Raw genomic sequence first — 23,173 nt, 5'->3', positions numbered from 1 at the left:
TCTCCCTTCCATTTGTCACATGAATGCTGAGATACATCCTGTGCAAACTGATGTCACTGCCCTTGCTGAATGGCAAATTGCTTTGGAAATGTGTTACATCAGTACACTAAGAGTGACTTAAACATGAATTTCAGAAAATTTGTGTCTTTCTTTTATGTAGGATGAGACCTGTCTCTTAAGACATACCTGTCTGCGATATACCCTGCCACCAAACTGTACCTTGGTATTTACCATATTAGCTTGGAGGAGCCTCCTTGCTTCTGTTTTTGTGACTCACATGTGTCAGACTCAGGGTTCCTTAGGATACTGCTAATGCTACTAGATTTGTTTTACTACTTCTTATTTGAACAGGAAATTACTTGAGTCAGGACCTTTCCTCTTCCCACAGAGCGCCATCCTGGATATTGGGCCATAAAAAGCCCTTCATGCACCATGGGCAGAAGGAACAGTCATTTTCTCATAGTGCTTGCCAAGGTTATGAAGTTGTCAGCTTTCATTGTTGCTCACAGTTGTCGGTTTGCCCAAGCAGATCACTGGCACCAGAAGGTGACATGGAGTTTTTCACTGAGGCTTTAACAAATAAATACATCTACACAAGAATTTTTCTTCTTTAGAAGAATGATCAATGGTTAGAATTCCTCATCTGTGATTTTTTAGAAGGAGCTATCAGAACGAAATGCTCAAATCCCACTGAAAGTCAAACACATAAAACTCTCAGGTACTTGAATGTTAGGACTGACTGTTCTTAGGACTTGACAACACAACAACTGTTGTTCAAATTACAAAGTGTGTAAAAGTGAAGCATTGCTGAAAATTAGTCCACGTATTTAAGAATTCAGAGAAGGACTGTACTACAGTGTTAACTTTGACTTTAAAATACTTAGATATTTTGATCATACTAACAGAAAGGCTTAACTTAAATTGACATTTCTGGTAATCTTGGCAATGCAGTTAAGTCATCTTTGCCACTCTTCCTGAAAAAAGAACTATTTCAATCCTTGTGGGTATTGTGGCAAACATCACATATGTGATGAAAAGAAAACGGAAAGATCCATTCGTGCTCCTCACAACACCAGCTTCAGCAAATGCTGAAGCACAATCACCTGAAGCTTGTGTTTAAGGAAAAGGTAAACAAAGAAGATCCAAAACTTTGTGCTCTAGGGAGGCCTTTCTGGAGTACCTATGCAAACCTATCTGTTGTCTCTCTGTCTGTCCATTTCAGATTTATCAGAGGCACTGAGGAAGCTGTATTTCTTTTGGGGAGCACTGTCTGTTGAAGTTACAGCTCCTGGGTTATTCAGGTCCCACATCTATTCTAACTCACCCCATATTCATGTTATGTATACATTCAGCCTTCCTCTAAACAGATGGATTCCCCAGGTTGTGGCAGAGCACAGCTGCTGTGCAAACACAGATATTAACATTCCTATAGCTTTAGAAGTATGGTATTACAGCTCATGGAATTTAATAGAGTGCCATGCATTCAATTCCTGTGTCACTGATGTTATTATACGGATGTTAGAAATCCCATCTGAAAAGTACAGATTACTTCAGTGCCTTTTGTTCATCACTAACTCTTTAGGAATCATACAGAGTGGGAATATTCAAAAGACTGTACCATGGACCTAACTCTGCTCAATATCAAAGTTTTATCATTAACTTCAGTGGAACCTGAAGTAGGTCATCACCAGTTGCTGTAGAAGATCCAATCCTTTAAGCTTACTGAAAGATGACAGAGAAATTCATCCTGGATTCAAGTCAATGGGATCCTTGGGTATAAAAGAAACTCATGGCTGGCTCTTGTGTAAAGAGCATGACCTCATCATCTGGACTTCAGAGAAGTACTTTGGCTTCAGCCATGCTTCCATGCTTGTTGACATAGGCTTCTCAATTCAGTTTCCAGAAGCATATGCATTGTCACATTAACGATCCTGCTGCAGGATTCTGTTCTGGAGGATGGGATGGGCTGTGAGCAACCTGATCTAGTAAAAGTTGTCCCTGACCATGGTAGATGTTCTTTAAGGTCCCTTCCAATCAAAACCATTCTATGATTCTATGTTATAATAATGACCTCAGCGCCACTAATTTTAAATTTGATGCCCACATTTCAAGATGATATCTCACACTGTGCTTGTAAATAATATTTAAAATGGTAAAAACAATTAGAAGTGCTTAATGGATACTTTTATACTAGTATTCTGCTCAAGACTAACACAAGCTAGGGTAGGCAAGTGAACTCTTTCAAACCTCCATGTACTATACAGCATTTATAATACCAAATAATTAAATAGAAATCTTCAGGACATCAACCACTTTTGTATCTCAGAAAAACCTTAGGTCATAGTAGGCTTTTTGGAGGTGATTCAAATTCACGAATTCACATATAACTCTGATCTCAGAGTGCATTTTGAGTGCAAAGTAGGTCTACACAATAACTGGCCTCTCATCTATTCTAAAGTGTCTTTCCAAAGTTGGGTAATAACAAATTACTTAAAACTGATTAAAGAGTTACATCCTATTTTTAAATGTGCTGGAGAAATATAAAAAAATTTCAATTTAGATAAGAATCAGGAACTATCATTTTAGTCTGATAGCATTTCACATCACTTGTAAAGCTGAATGACTACAGAAGTGAAGGGCAATAATGAACTGATACTCTGCTTCAAGTGAGATTAAATTTTAAACAAATATCTGTATATAGATGGAGATTTATGGAGGAGTCTAAGGAGAAAAAGCTTGCTATGCATTTATACAAATATACTTTAACTTAACCCCAGGGTATACACCTCATGTACAGGGTATAGGTATTTAATTTTACCTAAGTATTTCTTTCTTTGTTATTTCAATCCTCTTCCAACCTCTTGGAATATATTTTTCATGATATTTTATTTTTATCCTAATATGTCAGTGATGTGTTTTATTTATTTCCTGTATTCTATTACTCTTCTGTGGTTAGATTTTGTAGTATTTATTTAGACTTTTTTGTGATAGTGATCCAAGAAAACCTGAAGATGTGGTGATGTCATCTGTGTATGATACCTTCAAGAGTTGAAATACAAAGCAACCATCTAATATTAAATAGTATACTGTCTTATTTTCCCTTCAATAACCATATTTAACTTCAGTCATCAGGTTATGTAGGGCTCCAATAAACACTTTCTGCATAACAGAATATTTTGGGACAAATCTGGTGTTTGGTCTGGCATCCTGCCCAGCTCACAGCAACAAAGGGCAGGGTCAGTTTCTTTCAGTTTTCGAAGTCTACGGTATTTCTTCTGAATAGAGATGGCATTTATTCTGTGGGGCAAAATGCTAGACAAAGTCTTATATGCTGAGCTGGGTCTGGGGGGAGGGGGTGTGACCTACCAGCCATACATTTAGCCCTTAACTCAGTCTTGGGCCTTACCTAGCCGGATGGACTACCACAGGGAAACCTGAAAGTTATTACAGTTCCATGCAGCCTTTCTGTGAAACCAGTGACAGTGAAGGTTTGTATCTGACCCTAAAATATAAATCGGTGTTATGCTACTAGATTTACCTTGACAACAGAAAGCAAGTAGGCTATCATTATTCCAGCACTGAATATTTTTATTTTCATAAATTATAAATATTACTTTTTTCTCTCCACCTTCAGTCTTAAGAATGTGGTTTCACATTTCATTTAATGCTAAATGGTTCATTACATAGAGTAGCAACTTAGTTCTCTTATTATGGTGTTATCTTTCACTTTGTCAAAATATGTCTACTTGATAAGAAATCTGACAGAAGTTGCTTATGATGGGATCACTAACAGCCATCAGTTTCTCTCTAGCAAATGAAACTGTAACCATGGAAACGGCCTTTTTTTGCCAGAATGAAAATGAGACAGCACTCTGCTGCAGCCATTAGTAGAATACACAAATGTCCCTCAAGGCAAACATCTAAAGCAAATGGACTGCAAAGTAAGGAGCACTAATTTCTATTTATTTAGGATTTGTAAACCTAGCAGAGCAAGATATTAACAAAGGAACAAACAAAAGGAGGTTAAAAAAAGATGTTTGTATTTTTCTTTCCATCTACAAAACTCCTCATTTTAAATAAAAATGCTTCATTCTGGTCTTGTAAGTATAAGCTTAAATAGTACTGTAACAATGCACTTAAATGAGCCTGTGGTTTGACTGTACCTGTTCTATGTATAAAATAATAAAATAAATTATACTAGAAGAATGGTTGAGGTTTTTTAAATTTTTGAAAATCCATATTTAAATGCAAAGGTATTAAAAATACTGCGTGAGACCATTTTTTTCACGCTGTTTAATTTTCAAACAACCATGTTCATACTGATAAGATACATCAGGGCTGATAATAAGTGTATTCTAAACACTATCAGCAGTCGGCCACAGGCTGTCAAAGACCTTTCAAGTGTCAGACTCCTCTTACTATCCTCTTTATTCAGTAATATGCCCCTCTTGCTACAAACTGCTTATTGAATACAGAGATTCTTTTGACAGATTCAGATTAGGTGAGGGGTCTTAAACCATCTGTGATGTACATCAGTAAGATATATCTTAACTTGTTTACCTTCTCCTTTTACATCAGAAATCACGGTTACACTGGGAACATCAATGTCTAGCTTCTCTTCTATTTCCAGCTCACTGAATAAACTAAAGATATAATTTTCCACTAGGATAAATAGTTTGCTAACCAAAACTGTTTAGATATTTAATTCATAGCTGGCAGTGGATTGGAATCATCACGCCAATTACTTACAGATACCTTGGGGTGCTTCAAATACCTGTGTGCCTATAAATATGACAAAGTGACATGCTGTGACAGACACTTTCAGGGTGGGCTTTCCTATAGTGTGATTAGAAATACCCACCGTTGTTCTGATATGTTTCATGGAGGTCAGGGTCAAGCCATACTTATAGAAGTTGCCTACTTACAGCCTACTGGTTGTAGCTGTGAAAAACTTAAGAACAGGCAAGGACGGAGTAGAAAAACTAACCTGAGTTATTTTTTTCTCTAAAGCCAAAGTGTTCAAGCTTTTTTAAACTTACAGTCCATGACCTTTATGGCTTTGCAAGAGTTAATCATGTCAGAAATGAACTGACTTGGGTAATTAAAATGCTGTGACAATGACGACTGCCTCACTGGAATGTTACTTGTCTATCTTATCTGTAAAATGCCACTAAAATATTCCCTCTCAAATCAAAGGTACATGTTAAAATAAACACAGAAACAGAGAGGTGTCTCGGTTTTTGGTTTTGCTTGGTATTGTCTTTTAATTGTCCTAAGCATATGTTCAGCCATATGTGTGAGTACATATGTATATTCATATAGATGCACACATAAAGTAAAAATAGTTTATTAACATTGCAGGTAAATTTGCCAAAAGCTTTTTCAGACTTAATTAGCTATCTTCCTGAGTAGATGCATGTCTGGTAAAAAGCAACCAAATAAATAAGTTTTGATGTATTAGAAAAGTGGATGGGGGAATACACTGGAATTCTTTTCCATCTTCTACTATAAAAACATAGGACTGCACCAGTCTTTAAGGTAAAGAACACATATATAGACATGGCACTAGTTAAGTGCAGTGCTTGCACATACTAGTGTATAAAATAACTAATTAAAATTGGCAAAAATTCCAAGTAAATAGGGTTGTTATTGGCTGCTGGAAGCTGACAGCTGGAGTTGCAATTCTATTTAGTCCTGACATCAGAAAAAGCTTTAGCTGAATAATACTAACTTAGTCTGAAACTCCATCTTTAGAAGAACAAAAAAGATCAGTTAGTAGCTGAAATATCTAACACCAAGATACACTTGATGTGAGAGGACATAAAACAGATGATGTATACAGCCACATTCTCACTATTTGCTTTACATTTCAAATTCAATCACCTTTACCATCAACTAATACAGTATCTTTGTAGTTTAGGGCACAGACCTTTACTGGTTGCCCGCGACTTGTTATTTCTCTACAAGATGGTGAATTATACTTCTAACTGTATAAAAATAAAGAAATATATACAAATATTATGATGCTTAAACTAAATGTGACAGCAACATTCTGTTGCTCAAGTACCTTGCTATCCTGTATTGTTGGATGCATTCAGTGGAGCTTATATAGTGGATAATTTGCTTCTTAGCACTCAAATGAGCATTTATATTTTTCCCATAGTCCTGAATTGATCCAATCTACTCAAGGCAACTAAACCGAGAGAATATTTCTCCCAGGTTTCTTCAGTATTCAATGAAATGAGAGAAGCTCACGTAGAGAATGATTTGCCCACCTAAAATCTAAATCGTATCTTGGGCGTGTTATTTTTATCATTGTCCATATAGGGAGCTGACAGCTGAGTTCAGGTAGTGCCTAAAACTGAGTGGAGGAGCTTTCTGCAGAAGCTGAAGTTGCCTTGTATCGAGAAAAGAACAGATCAAATATTTGAAGTCTGAAAATGCGCAGTCTTACAGTACATTTTGTCACAGCAGCAGCAGCATCACTGGTATTGCTTGTACACCACTCTTTCTGTTGGAACAAAGGCAAGAGAAAGAAGAAAATGAGAAGAAAAAATCAGGTCATCTAGTAGAAAGAAGAGAAAGAGTAGTGTTCCTTTTAGCTGTACTATAGACATTTTTGTCTCCCAAATTGTCTCTGAAATAATGCTGACTGTGCCAGGAGAAACTGGTATGACTGAGTCTGCAGTAGCATCCACAGTCAAGACCCAGATGTGTGATACATAAATTCTAGCAGGCACGTGCCATTCATCTATTCAGTGACAACCAGTCACTACAGGGCAAGTGGGAAAGAGAGCTGCTGGCACAACGAATTCAGTTTTACCTGTCCTTATTAATATTATGGTTCTTAATCAAATAAATAGACAAGTTGAAATGTATCTTAGGAAAGCTTCTAGATTGATTTTTTTTTTCTCCAACAGATCATTCCACTCTGAACTGAATCCCAAAATATTATCAGGCACCGTGGCTACAGTCCACTATTATATGTGATTATATTGCAAAAAGAAACTTTATGTGTAGCTAATGGCCTCTGGTATCTTCAGTTATTTCTCTCCTGAAGAGATGGTTGTGCCTATATGACAAAACAGAAATGCACTTTCACAGTTATGGAAACAAGTTAATTTAAAATGGGTAATCCTGCCTTACACAGAAGTGATAAGAAAAGTTCCAGATACTGTGTGCTCTTCACATTCAGAAATTGCCAGTTTGCATTTTGCTATTTTCCTTGGTTACGATGCTGACCTCAGTGATGTTTGTTCTTGTTTACTATTTGATTCTTATAATTTATTCTACTTTATAAAGTAAGAAAACTCTTAAAAAGAAAAGATATGAATATGTGTACATGTTTCGAAGTGCAGATGAGAACAGGATATTTACCACTTTAAGAAAATATTTTTTAAAGATCTAATTACCCCTCTTATCAGTCCAGTTCCTTAGGAGCATACCCACACTGACTAACATCCTGACTCTCTGTCCCAAGATTCTTAGATGAATTACTCCTCACAGAAAACCATCTCTTCCAGCTGCTCTAGAGAGAGACCGAGAGGTTGAACTTCTTGTTTTAAAGACTTATATTAGTTCAATGCCTAAAGATAGACAGTCTTAAAAGCAAACCTTGACAAAGGGTCATTGATTGTTGACACTGTTTGTCCCTTTCAAATAGCCCATTCTAGGTGAGAAGCAAAGTTTTTTCCTCATGTATGTATGCAAATTCTTTTTTTTTTTTAAATCTGATTTCAGTTCTTATATTGGCAGATACTATACTGGCTGAGTGCATAAGGCAAATATCTGCATCATCTGAACCATTAAGATCAGGAATTGCATCGAAATTACTCATGTTCATTCATTTGTGTTGCATGACTACATCAATGAGTGTAAGAGTATTCTCCAGACTGATTTTGTGGGTTTCGGTGTGTTTATGTATCTACTGGTACTTCAGAAACTCTGCTATCCATTGTAGCCTGGAGTATTCTGTGCATCATGAATGTGTGTCTTGTATGTTTTCCATAACAACTGAAAGGCCCCCAGTTATCAAATAAAGTATAATTGATAAGCAAGTGGGATCTGCATAGAAAACACAAAAAGGTAGATTGATCACTAAATCTGGTGACTCCTAACTGCTATAGCATATGTATTACAGAAATGTATTCTCTGACATAAAATCAACCTGGTTTCAAAACAGTAAGATAAATTACAGACAAGTACATTGTTTCAATTGCTGTGAGTGTAATTTCATGTGATTTATAAAACTTTTATATAACCAACTAAAAAAGTAATCATGTGAAGAATCTAATTATAGAAGTCTAATATAGAATTTTGGAGATCTCCCGGTCTAAAATGTCTTAGGTCAGTACAGTTTGATATCTAATATATTGTTTGGTTCACAGTCAGCATGTCTGTAGGGATCTGATCATGATAATCCTTGGTTTGTTTCAAATAAACCTCTCTTCTCCTGTAGTGAGTTTCCTGCAGCTGTGCAATAGCTTTTTCCTAGAAACACTGCCAAGAAGGAGCACAGTAACAGGGGTCAACTCCAACCATGAACTTTATGAATTGTTTAGTTGCACATTAAAGGACAGCATCAAGTTCACTTATAAGCTTTGAAATGATCTTATTTCTAGCCTGTGCAGGTGGATGATTCCCTGTACATTTGATTCACTTGGCCAAGATTTAACCCATTGTCTCTTGCAACCCTCCCCTCTGCAAAAGTGTCTGCCTTCTGCTTTTTATATTTTATAGCTATTCTACCAAAAAAACAAGTGGGTGAGAATCTGGAGAGTGTTTAGGAACTGGGATATTGCTAATTCACAAAGCTGCCGCTTAGCTTTTGATGCTTTTGACCCCAGGTGCAAGCCCAGCAAGAATGCTCTTCTCCACAGGACTCTCAGAGTAGAGAATCATCTAATTCATACACACAGGGTGCTTCAGGCTCAACTGTAACAAAACCAAGGCTCTTGGTTTCTTTGGTGTTGACTCTTTCAATGTCTTGGGGAATGACAACAGATTTACCTAAATCAGTGACCTGCAATTACAGATAGGTGAAATTTGTGGGATTTGCTTTGCCAATTTCTTTAAGCATGTAAAAGTAATACCAAAGAATTCAATTTTTCAGTGCCAACTTCCACACTTTCAGTGCCACTACCTATCCACCCACGAGATATTAAATTCACCATTAAATCCAAAGCCCATCTGAATCCTCCTGAAAGTGTCAGCATACTTGCTCCCTGAGCAAATTCAGCTTCACTTCCATATCTTTCTTAGAATACAAAACTGACCTCTTTTGGGGGTTGTGGAACCAAATAAACAAGATCAATGTCTAGATATTTGTTATCTAGAAATGAGTGAGACAAAATCCAGCTTCTCTATTTTTAAACTTCATGTTTCAATCGACTCTTTCACTTTATCTGTGAATTTTTTGCCAAGAAATTTACATGATAACAGAGAGAGAAGGTGGTGACCTCTTGAATACAAACTAATGGGTACTAGTCATATTATGATAGTAGTGTCATCCCACAGTCCCTTAGTGAGGTAATCATACTCAGCATATCCATATAGACCATATCCATACAAGTGCTTTTTACCTCCTGTTAAACTTGTGGTGAAAGGAGGGAATGTTGGAAGCATGAGATCTCTAGGGGCTTCCAGCTACTGCTCTTGCTGATATATCATTCCTCCTCAGACAGGACACATATTCTTGCCCAAAGTTCTATTAACATTTACAGAGCAGTAACACCAGTGCTGGAAGCTTATGCATGTCTCTCATGTTTATTTAGTGAAGCTAAAATGGGTATCGAGCCTATCAAAATAGTCTTACAGGACTGTTAGAGAAGAACTGTGTGACTAACTGAATTTTTTGATCAAGCAGATAAAGAATAACCAATTGAAAAAATAATTTGAACATTTTTAATATTCTAAAAAAAAAGAGATCTGAGACTTTATTTTCAGATTGACCAAAATATTAAATATTCAGGGGAACATTGAAAATGCTAGTAAATTTTTCTAAATGAAAAGTTGTTTTGAAATGAAAAAAATCAAAACATTTCACTTGAAAATGTCAGAGTGAAGTGTTTTGACTTTTTAAAATGTTTTTGCTGAAAAAATATAAATTATACATGAATTTGTGAATTGTTTCATCATCTCAAATATGCATTTTAGTTAAAAGAAAGTTACAGCTCCCTTCATAGAATTTTTTTTACCTCATGTCTCTGGTCTAAATAAGCAAGTGTTTCTTCCCCAGTTTTTGTCTTTAAATTTGTTTGACATTTAACATATATAGTGATTATAAGTCTCAAAGACTTGAACCATACGGTTGTGCTTAGAGTAGATATAACTTCACTGAAAAGTAGTAGTTGTATTGATAGACACTTTCACACACAAAAACACACCCAAAGACAGGGGTAATTTCTACTCTGAGTTACAATAATTTAGAACTGAATAATTATTTCAAGTTCAATTGAGTTATTTCATAATCAAAATTATAAAGGTTTAGATCATTGTCCTGGTATTTATTAAGAAAACTGTGATAAATCATAGCATGACCTACTGGATGCTCAAGAACATCTGAATAATTACTGCAATGATTGTTGCAGTGCTCTCTGTACTGTATTGCAAGCTATAGCTTCCGTAATAGAAATTAAATACTGTCATAATGTTATTTCTGTTTTCAAAGAGTCGTTTGGACTGCTAGGGAGATGAGGCAGCATTCAATTTTAGGTTTTGAGTTAAAATACAATTGAGATCCGTGATTATTAAAAATCATTAATCAGATTAAACCTGTTATTTCCTCCTATATTTCTTAATTTATCTGATTTATATTTGGGTAAAATCAAATCCTAAGAGGAATAATTTATGATTATATCATAGCTGTTATTTAGTATCTGTGGGGGGATTTAATGCAATTGCTGCTAATTCATGAATTTTGGCCAAGTGGTAGTTAAGTGGTAGTTTAATATCCTACGGATGAGTCGTAACAAAATACCTTTTTTGTCTCTGTACAAAACATAAATACAGAGATTATAAAATGTTATATTGTCTTGGTTACAAAAAGTATTTACTTTTTTGATCCACTTCATTCTTTTTTTCTCATTCTTTCTGATCAATGATATTTATTTTAAATATTTCCAAAATTGCTTTAGGTCAAATATTGTGAAGAGTTATCAATTAATATAGTTTTAAATTATAAGCAAAACTTTTCAGTCTTTAAAACCATTAGGAAGAGAAAATAGAGGCGATATGACATTATTTATTTAGATTCAAAGTGAATTATACCTCTGCAGTGAATGTTATGCCTCTTTGGGTCTGATATAAAGCTACTTTTTATTTCAATCATAATTGTTTTCAAAAAAAAAACTTTCTGCTTTATAAAGGCTTTGGGACGTGGTCTCTGCTCTGGTAGATGCCTACAGCTCAGTGAAGCTCCTCAATGCTCTTTCACTTGTTTACATTGGCAGAAAAATTTTGGCTCACAAATAAATGCACCCATAGGACCCAGGTGAAATGAATGATCAAAAGACATATCAAGCTGAAATGAAATTTCAACATGTTGTTTTGTTTTTCTGTTCTGAAATGGAAGAATGATTCAAAAGAAGAGAAGTATCACATCAGGCATCGTGATGTGTTTGTGTTAGCTGACATTTTCTTGGCTATTTCAAATGATCTTAAACAACTGAAAAGAGCCTTCCAGTAACTTGCTTGCATCAGCTGTGCTGGGGAGACAATAGCTTCCCAGGCTGTAATCTGGATAGTACTGAAATCTCTACACTTTCCCTTGAGTGTCAATGTTATAAATAGTGACTAACTGGAACTTCCAGACTTCAGAGCAAGATTTCATTTGCTAGGGAATGGTGTGAGAGGTGCAAAAAAACCCCAGGATAATTTAACAATAGCCTAACTGGTACTCTTTGTTTAAAATATTCCTAGGAGGTACATAGAGTGTGGATCTGTAGCCACAGCCTCAGAAGGACTGTAAGACCTTTCTGCAAAAAGATATATGCCAACATACTTTACAACAAAGAGGATATGAGTTGAGGTTTAATTTGGCATCCTTTTAGCCTTCATCAGTATTCATGCTTGCTTCAGATCTCAGCATTACTTTCAGATTAGTTGAACTTCATAGTACAGCTGTTAGATAAAACATAAAAAAATAAGTTAAAGGTTTGTATTAAATGATGACAATATCGAGGTTTTCAAAAACATTACAGTTTGCTTCTCTTCGGGATGTATCAATTTTCTTATGTACTGTATTGAAAATATTTCTGTTTAACTTGATTACATTTCCATTTATCTTTCTCTCAATGTTTGGTTTTATTTTCCAGTAAATATCTCGCCAACATGAAGATATTTCTGAATTATTCTCTCTTTCTATCAACAGAAATGCTAAATATAGTCTGCAGCAGTGGTTGCCTTCATTAATATGATTTCAAAACAACAAACATGATGCTCAGTGCATACTTTATTTCTGCTAGGAGACATCACATTTCTAACTAGACTGAAGGATGACGTTTGAAATAAATGTACGCCTTCTACGAGCAGGCTTTGTTGTCACGGGCACCATACTGCCAATAAGATCTTTAGGGGAAGTCTGTTTGTATCACAACATGTAGCATTCATCAAGAATTAGCAAATTCATCCAGGAAAGAACTCGAAGGAGTCTTTGTTATAGATCTCCATAGTACTTCTCAGGAAAAGTCCTGCTATTTTAGTCCATGGAAAACTTCTGTGTACTTAAAATGAATAAAGAGAAAGAAAGAAAAAAAATATTATTTTTTTTTCCTGAAGAGCAGTAAGGAAGATGATGGATTAAAGCTGATATGGACTGTTTGCAGTTATGTAAGACTATTAGGTACTCTGTTTGTTCTGGCTTTTGTAATTTGTCCATGTCCTACTTTATATAACTCAATCCATTGTGAGTAAAAACATGAAATACCAGAAGAGTTCATATTTCATTTTGTCAGCAAATTAGAAAAAAATATAAAAACAAGCACAATAAACATCATATTTGCTGAGTATAGAAGTGACTATTTTTTCATATCAAAGGAGTCTGAAAAGAACAGAAGGTTAAGAAGATTTCTTTTTACAATGAGCAGATGTGCTTGTTACTGTTGATGGACAAGCTTATCCATTTACATCAATTAATATCAACAGCAAGCACATCAATATGGAAGCTTGTCCTGACGCCTTGATTTTTTCCCATCTGACAGGTAATAGTAGGGCTGGGAAAATGTCACAACAATTTAGTCATGCTTCACTGGCTTTAACTAGTTCAGTGACAATGGGAATGCATCATGCTAAGATTCCTTATGATTCATAATGGTACTGCATTAGTCGGCTATTGCAGAGGATTTAAACTAGTCTTTGTCAATTAAGGGTTTAAGGTCAAATCCTCTTTATGGTTTTTTCATTCGTGCATTAAGTAAAAGCAAGTTAAAATATTTATGAATGGCACTGAAATGTGGAAACTTTCTTTAGGAACCTGTCTTTTCATATTGAGTCATAACTGAAACCAACTATATTTGACAAAGAAAGGCTATTTTATCACATGGCACGGCTTATCCCTCCCCTTCTCTAAAGGCCTGAGCTACAATCTACTCAGTTTTGGCAGGAAAATTTCTGTGGTTAGAAACATACAGTCATAAACTTTTTAGACATTGAGATTAAATTATGCCTCAGCACACTTGACAATGATCAAGATATGATCATAATATTGCTAAATAGTATTTTTAAATTGTTTGAGTGTTCAGCAGCCCAAGAAGTATTCAACAAGCCAAAAGGGAACACTGTATATATGGGTCAGTGAAAGGGGTGTAGTATAAGCTCTGTGCTGCCCAGCAGGAAAACCACAACAAGGCCAGACGAGTCTAGATAAGACACGCTGTCCCCATGGCTGCAGTGGCTGTCCAGCCCACCATCTGCACGGTGTCCATTCTGACTTCCTAGGGCCAGCATATCCTACTTTGGGGATGGTTCAGGGAGCAGAGACAAGGAGGAGCTGCCGGCTTCTCCCCTGGAGCCTCACCTCTGGTCAGCCCATTCAGCTCAGGGGGACCTCTGTGCCTTCCCCTTATTTTACACATTGAAACTGCTGAATATCCATATGTTTTCTTCCTGAGGAGCAAGCAGTAATGGGCCATCTTCTGTTTATTTGTTTAGGTGCTGCCTCACTGTTTTCCCTGAGTTGTACCAGGGTAGTTGAAAGCACATCGTGTCCAGTATAAGCGTATTTTATTGTTATGCAACGTTTCAGTGCTTTGGGCTAGAAATGGCATGATGAATCCTTGTAGTTAGAGACACATGCTTGCACATACTTGGTCACATTCTCCATTCAAATATTTTTAACTGAAATTGTCATGTATTCAGATGGTTTCTGTTCTGCTCAGTCCTTGCAAAGGGAACTATACTTGAAGCAAGAGAGGATTCAACAGTCAGCTGTAAGTCATTGATATAACCTTTCTGTCATGAGAAAAGTAAAATCAACTTGTTTCCAATATAGTTAAATGCTTAGTTATATACAAAACTAGATCTTTGGAAAGGATAGGAAATTACATTTTCTATAATCGATCAATCATCTGTGAATAGAAGTTTATTTAAAGTGACTCCTTTCTGATTACTTCTAGAAGAGATAAATAGAAAATTATTCATAAAGAACTCAATGTATTGATAATGTGACAGCTGAGAGGTTGTGCTCTTCAATGCAGATAATTTTATGAATCTCTGTGAAACCAGACAGTGTTATCCAAATAAAGTTATACTAATGGCATATGCATATTGGTTAGAAATTAAATAGCAGTAATTAAAATTTTCTGGTCAGTCTATGACAACTATACGTAAAAGTATCAACATGAAAAATACATAAATACTGACGTTATTTTTACTAATTCAGAAATTGATACAATAGGTTATAAAAACCGATAATAGAGCTATATATCCACTGAGTGTTTTCTATATGCCTAGCAGATGCCTTAGTCCCAGACATGGGTTCTGAAGTTGCACAAAGATATGTGGTGCTACCCCCATGACTCTGCCCTGGCCCTGGGAGCTGTATTTTGTAGATATGAATCATATTTTTCATTACAGTACCCTGAAGAACAGTGTATCTCTGTGCCCACTGCCAATTTGATGGGCATGTAGTAGAATATTTTGTGTGAGGAAACATGGAGAAAGATATTCAGTCCATAGGGAAAGGATTTCTGGGGACAGGATGGTGGTCTTGGAGAAACTAATGAGAAGAAAGTTAGAGAAATTATCACCCAAAATCATGATCTCAACAACACCATTGCTAAATTATCAGCACAAGTCCATATGACAAGTGGCTATTGTTAAGCAGCATCAGTGTGTGTGGCCAGTAAGACCTCTGCTTTGGTGGCACAGATCTCCAGGAAGCAACTTCCTTCCATTTCATTAGAAAGAAAATCAAGGGTTTTGCTGTTCTTGAGGTGCTGCAGAAACATCTTGAAATGATCACATGATCTGTTCTACAAACCAAAAGAGGTGTTTCTTCAAGGCCTTTTTTAAACTGAGATATGCTGCTGCTTGCTCAAATCCTCCTACATACAGATGAGGACATAATATAGGGCTATGTCTCATTATGCAACCTACCTCCCACATGCGTGTTCTAAAAGAAAGTACTGAACAGCTGCATAACTCTCCTTGTGGCATGAATAGAGTCTTTAATACCAACTCTGAAATGGGAGTGATTAGTGCTGTTACTGGCACACGCAGCACCTGAGCATTCATATTTCTGTTCAATGTAGCTGATGGAGCATCTTGATTTTTGAGGGGAAAGAGCTGCTGGATTTGCTCGTGGGATATGCCATAGTGACTTACGGTCCAGGTGTTACTAAACTTAGTGCATGGCACTCTGATTCACACTGACTCTGGAATCAATGTCAACCCCTAATTAATTAGCAGTTTATTGTGATTGTTTTGCAATATTAAAATAACAGGGGTGATGTTACAAGTTAGAATCACTAGGACGCTACTGGGATGCCACTGCCAGCGGTACTAGGGTGGTCAACGACAGCTTTGCCTGACCTGCTCAACAGGCACAGCCCTGAAAATAACAGTCATAAGAGCTCTACATCACATACCGAAAAGAAACTTGCTGTTGTAGATGGATATGCCCTCTGACAACTCAGAAAGAAAAAAAGAGAAATAGATTTAGTTGTAAGCAAGGATGGTATGCCATTAAATTAGTACTATTTATATTCCTTGGCAAACTGAGCATTTTACCCACCTTGTCAGGATGACTGCCTGACCCCAGAAATCTCAACTGGAGCAGTTGAGGCTAGTAATAGGCAGTGTGAAAAATTAATGCTCACAGCTCATAGCTCATAGCTCATGCAACAGGATTATTTATTTATTTAGATTCCTGTAAATGTGAAAAAAGAAGTTCTCCATATGGCCTAAAAGCCACTGATGTAATCTGAAAATACCACCTGATAGAGCAATTTAAGAAACATCTCTTCACATACTGATCCTCCCTCCCTGCTTGATCAATGCTCTGCTTTTACAATAGCTATTGTACACACCCATTTTCAATAGAGTTAAAAAAGATGAGCCTTGCAATATACCCTGCAGGTCAAATTCAGGTTATATTAAGTCAGAGAAGGGGAAGAATCCATTTCGATGTTAGTGAGGAGTGGATCTATTTATAAGGCCTTTTTAAACTCTTGCTTCATTTCACAGCATATATGACAGCTGATTTTCTCCAGCCCAGATGACTATGGCTGCTGGGATATTATCTTGTCAAGGAAACCAGTCTATTGGTTTCTGATTCTCAGAAACAGAATAAATAAAACAAATGAACAAGGTAAAAGCCAAAGAGAACTGAAGAAAACATCAGCAGAAAGATTTTCCTCCAGTCAGCATAAGGTATTATGTTTTTATTTCTGTTGGTATTACAAAAGCCGTGACATTCTTTCATGATGTCTAGTGTGGCATTTAGCATTGCGACTTTGTTCAGTATTCCAGCAAGTAAGAACACTTGGAAAAATGTCCTACCTTAGAGCTCTGTTCCAGTAGTAGGAAACAATATTTGTGGGAATTGGGCTACAGATTTGAAGAAACTTACACAAGTGTGATTTCTCACGTTTGTTAAGTACCAAAAATCCAACATTTGCTATCTAAAGATCTAGCTTTTGCAAATACTTAAGTACATGACAAACAGTAATTTCATGAGTAAAAACACACCAGTGTTTAAGTGTTTTAGAGGATTAGCCATCTTTGTACATACAGTATTTTCACGTATATTTCACCATATATTATTTTCACCATATATTATTTTCGCCATAACGTTTTATACATTCTCTCCCTACCAAATATCTATTTGTTATGGTGAAACAAAATATGATATGCAGATCAATCCCCACTTTTCATAGTGCACTAAAAAAGTGTCTATTTAATAGTGCCTGAATACAAGACTTGTTTCTTACAAGGCTGTGAAACATTTTCAGTTTGAGTACTAACAGAAGATCAACGCTTTGCCTTATTAAAAAAGAAGCTTTTGAAACCTGCATAAGTTGCTTTGTGCTTAAATTCATTAGATAAATTAGCTTCCAGAGAAGCTACTATAATCTGAAGGTTTTAATCATCCTTTCAGATTATATCACAGGAGCTCTGACTACTGTCTTGGATCGCCCTTTGTTCAAGAAACATCTGTTTTTGTATTAGAGAAGAACATCAAAATTATGAACACCTGAAAGTAATTTCTAGTCAAGGAGTACCTGGAAGAGAAGGAGAAGTGGTAATTTGTTGTGGTTTGTTTTTCAAATAACAAATATTTACGTATTTATCTAAATTACATAGTCTAGATACCTATCTGTGGAAAGGGTAGAGAGAGTATCTTTGCAAATTAGGATCAAAACCTCATATCAGATGAGGTTTGCTGGTATATTTTGGAATATTCAATGCTCAGAGAATGGCTATCTGCTACAAAGTTCTGATGGTTATGTGCTGATGTAAGCGGGAGTCAGGGTGACATAGCTTTTCTCAGACAAGTGACAATAAACTCTGTGTCCAATCATGCTACCACAAATATGGCACTTCTCACATATTTCCTAATGAAAAAGTCATGTCAGAACTTCTTCTGGAACTATTGACTTGTAACTAGGAGTTTTAAAATGTGTATCAATGCCTTATTTTCTGACTGTGTGTCAGTTAAACATGTCTTCTCTTTTCCATGACTCACAAAGAAGTCTGAGAGAGGGCAACATGGATCCTAATTGGGAGTTTCTCTTAACTACAGCAGCCTAAAATATAAGCCTCCATTTTAAGACAGTTGTCTAAATTCTTTCTATGGGCAGCGGAGAAAGGACCATATCTCAAAAAGAAGATTTATCTTAGATACCTGTCTTAAGTTCAGTGAAATAACCCCTGGAAATCCCTATATCGCTCTACCAGTTATACAGGTAGACAAGAATTTTCAATGGCTACAACTAGGAGAGAAACTGATATATTTTAAAAACTTCTAACAAGTGCCTAAAAGAATTTCTTAACCCAAATACCTACTCATATGTAAAAATTACAATCTAACGTCTCATAAATTACTGTAAGCAATTACAAGCTGTTAAAAAAGTAGAGGTAGTGACAGGATATAGAATATATACACAGTGTCTCCTCTTGCTTTGTAGTTGCAAAGAAATATAAAAACACATATGAACAAATAAACTTTGCAGGGTTAAAAATGGGCTTTTTTTTATATCCGAAAAGTGAGATTTTTCTTATTTAGTTTGGCAAATAGCTGGACAGTGTGTTACAACAACACTGTTTGTTCGCAGTTCTGAAGGGGTATTTTCAAACTGCTCCAACACTTACAAGAAGCCACTTATAACCACACCGGAGACAAACTGAAAGGCTGGTCTGTACTTAGAACTCTTTGTTAAGGATTTTCTAATGCTTAACTTTGAAAATCCTTGAGGCTTCCACTGGAGATGTTTGTTGAATGGCTTGTGCAAGTCCCTTCACATCCTCTTGCCCCATGTCCATACCTTCACCACAACAGAGGTTACTGTTTCTTTCGAGTACTTTGACATTTATGTGTGAAAGGTAGTAGTATACCATGAATAAACTCCAAAAAGGGTGTTGCAGGAATATTTTCTTTAGTATCATTATGACTGTAACAGTGGACTCTAAATCACTGTGCTAACATTGTGTAAGCAGGATGGGTATAGCATTTCCATCCTAAAAATCATTCTAAATAGAATAAATATTTCCCTTTGTTGGCTGGAGTCAGAAAATTTTCAAAGCTGGAAGATCTTTGTTTGACTCAGTTGTTGAGTTACTTTTACCTCCCATACACAGGTCTGTGTATGAATAGGCACAGGTATTACTGAATTACTGGGAGGTGATTTGGTAGATGTTTACAACAGATCAGATTTTTATAGCAATGGCGAGAAGTGAAGGGAACACAGTTGCACTATTTATGCTGATATCGAGTTTCACTGACTACCCTGTATTGTACTACAGGTACAGTAGTTTTCACTTCCAGAAACTGGGAATAATTCCAGAGGAATGCATCTGGATAACATTTGCCTGTTACCCTCCTCAGAAAAGAATTAGTCACCAAGGGCCCTATTCATAAAAATTAATTCAGGCCCTTTCCATATGAATGTCACGTCTTTATGTGGAAAAAGTGTGGTATATGCTTTTTTTCTACATATAGAATCCTTTTCTGTGATTAATGGAGTTATTTCCTGCTGTCTGTAAATGGACATCTCCCTGCTTTATTAAGGAGGAGGTTGAAGTCCAGAGCAGAAGTGGGAGCGGGATGGACAAGAAACTCCTGGCTTTAAAGAGTATATGTGAATGGCATTTGAAAATGGTTACAGTATAAATGATTTGGCTGCTTGAGCAGATGAATGCTGGAAAATGTAGAGGAAAACGGATTGGTCCTTACATACGGAGATTTTTATGAACTGGCCTAATATTTTTCTTAAAATTTACAGTTTCCTATTAACTTTTCAGTATTAAGCAAGCCAAAGCTTCCACTTTGTGTTGCATTTTACAAAATCCTACTTCCAGCAGTTAATTCATAATAGTGTGATTGCTTTAATCAGTCCACAAGGTTGATAAGTTGGATTGACTGGAATCACCTCATTAGCATGTGAATTTTGGTGGAATTTTAATAGCCACCAGGGATTCACAAGATTTATGGCAGAGTCAGCTTATGATTTTCTTTTGGTTGAATGCTCATTTTAATGTCCTGTAACATACACTAGACCTTGCCTACTGTTCAGTTTGCGCTGTGACGAAGGATTTTAACATACTGTAAGTTCAGATCATTATATTTCCTATGAGATAGAGTATATAGCTAAAATATTATGTTTTACTTCAATCACTCCAGGGAAAAGTACAGTTTTATTAAAGACATTCAATGCAGTTACAACTACAGCTGCAGAACACTGCTTGAATGAGTCTCACATGGCAGTGAATATTTCTGGGTTTTGATGGATACAGTCCCAGTCTTGGTTTTACCGAGAAAATATTTAGAGAAACTTTCATAGGAATCTCCTGGATGTTTATGATGCTCCCCAGTGGCAGTGAAATACAATGTATTACATGCATTAAAGTTAAGAGAAATGCAACAGAAAGGAAAAAAGAACCCAACTTTGAGTTAGTGGTTCGAACTGTGTGAGCGTACTGATCAAATGCTTCTAGTGAAGATGACAAGGAGGGAAAAACAGACTATTGGGGCTAACTTGATCCATATGATAAACTCTGATGCCACTAGATAGAAATAATGAGATAGTGTAACCTATCTGAAATACGAAGAAACAAAATGTTTCCTGTCATAAGACCCGAGTCTTCAACTTGTTACGCAGTGATGTGTACCCCTTGTCTATGAATTAGAAGTGTCTGTCAAATTGTGAGCACTCTCCAGATTTTTCATAAAACATAACAAAATTTTCAGCCATGAAATGTCCATTCATTTAAAGACAGTATAGTAAAATGGTGCCACTGTCTTCTCCATTGCTCTTTTTACTGTGGAGGTAACCCTTCTTGTAACAAAATAAACAAAAGCACCAAATATCACTGCAGACTTCATGCATTATTTTCTGGTTTGGTTTTTTTGTCTTTTTTTTTTTCCATATATTGTTTTACAATACTATAGCCTCAGATTATTTGTTGTACAGTTAGGACTTCGAATGCATAAAAAACTATTTAGGACCAGAAGATCTGAGAACTAAAATTCCTGAGTCATTCAACCCACTGTAAAGATCAGCACTGCCACAGAGGAAAACACATAGAACGAAGAAAATTAGAGGCTATAGTGGGTTTTTGGTGGTTTTCTGTTTTTCTCTTCCTCTGATAATCTAAATAATTGACTTTACTTGCAATTGAATATTAGCAGCAGTATTTTCAGGTGTAGATCCAAGTGTTGCCCACTTAGCATCAGATGTTCACTGACCATTAAGCAACATAATTTAGAAGAACAGTCAGTTAACACTGTTTTGCTAGAAGAATGGTCCTCTGAACTTACATTTCTGAGTGCACAGAGGCTCCATACTGGAGGGCATGTTTAGTGATCATTTTATAATGGTATAAAAACATTAGAAACACAGAAATAAATGGAGCATTCTTGGGCAAATTAGATTAGCTTGAGCTCTTTCCACATGTGATTGGAGATGATCTAATTGGCCTGTGGCATTAAGTAAGTTATACTGAGTGTTTGAATATAATGCATGTTATGTTTACAATAATAAATGCATTAGAAGCATTTTTATTGTTCATCTTTCTCTTAACATACTTCCTGTTAGCATGAAGTGTACAGTACTTGCCATGGCAAAATGAAATACTGTTTCATACCAATGTAAATTATTTTTCCACTGCCTGCAATTTCACTTCTTGAGTTCTGCCCTTATTTAAAGGACAGATCCTTCAGAGCAGAACATTTTTGAGGAATAGAAGCTACGTAGTACTGCATTGCTATAGAGGAGTTTCCTTGGTACACTTTAAAAAGTTATAAGCATTGAGCATTTACCACCACTCTGATAGCAGATATATATAAACTTCTTTTTATTCTGGCTGACTTCACACATGCATTGTCTGAATTTAGGTCTTGTTCGCCCTTGCAGACATCAGTGAATAAGCAAAGAGTGTCCTTCTACGGCAAACACACAAGATAATCTTTACAGTAGCATGATTGGTTTTGTATGAATCTGTTTATAACAAGAAGTTACATATTTAGGCAGCCTTACACTAATACCTTTGTATAGTGCAGAGCGCCTTAAGATAGCCATCACACATGAAATCATGACCCCATCAAATTCTTTGAGTTTACCCTAGGTTTCAGTGAGGTCAGAATTTCCCCCTGCAACCTGCTGTGGTTGCATACAATTTATGAAGGCATCAATTAGATCCTCTGAGGACTAAAAAACACAGGGATTTGTTTGCAGTATAGAAAATAATAACTCCTAATAGTCTAGTTTTGATATAACCCTGCAAAACAGTTCATCAATCACCTTTCATCATGTTCTTTTGATGACTGTGAACACAAACAGCTCTAAAAAGATAGATGGGGGGATGACAAGCCAGAAGGCTAGGGGCAGCATCAGACACAGAATATCAGTTTGCTTTGTAATGCTTTCCTTTTAGCTAATAAATTTAATTTTGTGTTGAAATGAAGTAAAATACTAGACAGTATTGACTTGACTGTGTACTGTAATAATAGTACTTTTGAGTAGTAGAAACTAGCATCCAGAAAAAAAATTGCTTCTCATATTCAACTTCCCCAACTGTTCTCTATACCCCTAAATCTCATTCAGCTACATTATCTGCTTCATAAAAACAATTAACTGTGACTGAGTGTCTCAAACCAAGTTGCAACAGGGATGAATTGGGTTGTTAGTTACAGAGAGCTTTCTCTGACAATGATTTCAACCCTCAGAACAGTTTTCTAGGCATTTGGAAGGTCTCAGATTCATGATTACAGTTTAGCCTGCTACAAAACAAAAAACAGATCACAAAGCCCACTTCTGCAGATATACCGCATCATGGATCTCCTCGTCCTGACATGCTAGTTTTAGCCTAATCACTAAATTATACTTCCTATAAAAAGATGACTTCTGAAGCTTTGTATTCAACAAATGCATAAGCAGAGACAAAAGAAACAACACATAAAAAAGGTTGCACTTCTCATCTCTAAAATCCCTAGAAAAATATTAATACAGAACATATT

At 36.1% G+C, this 23,173-nt stretch overlaps 1 long non-coding RNA gene across 1 annotated transcript; it reads right to left on the bottom strand.

Moving 5' to 3' along the window:
* Positions 1 to 5,237: 5,237 nt before the first annotated feature.
* Positions 5,238 to 12,115, bottom strand: LOC116792772. Its single transcript, XR_004359262.1, has 2 exons — positions 12,002 to 12,115; positions 5,238 to 6,511 (listed from the first exon to the last, which is right to left on the bottom strand). It is a non-coding gene; the product is annotated as an uncharacterized LOC116792772 (long non-coding RNA).
* Between the last annotated feature and the right edge of the window lie 11,058 nt (positions 12,116 to 23,173).

Source organism: Chiroxiphia lanceolata, chromosome 1, assembly GCF_009829145.1.
Source record: "Chiroxiphia lanceolata isolate bChiLan1 chromosome 1, bChiLan1.pri, whole genome shotgun sequence".
Taxonomy (NCBI): Eukaryota; Metazoa; Chordata; class Aves; order Passeriformes; family Pipridae; genus Chiroxiphia; species Chiroxiphia lanceolata.
Note: the sequence above shows the minus strand (reverse complement) of the source record. Positions and strands in the feature narration are given on the sequence as shown.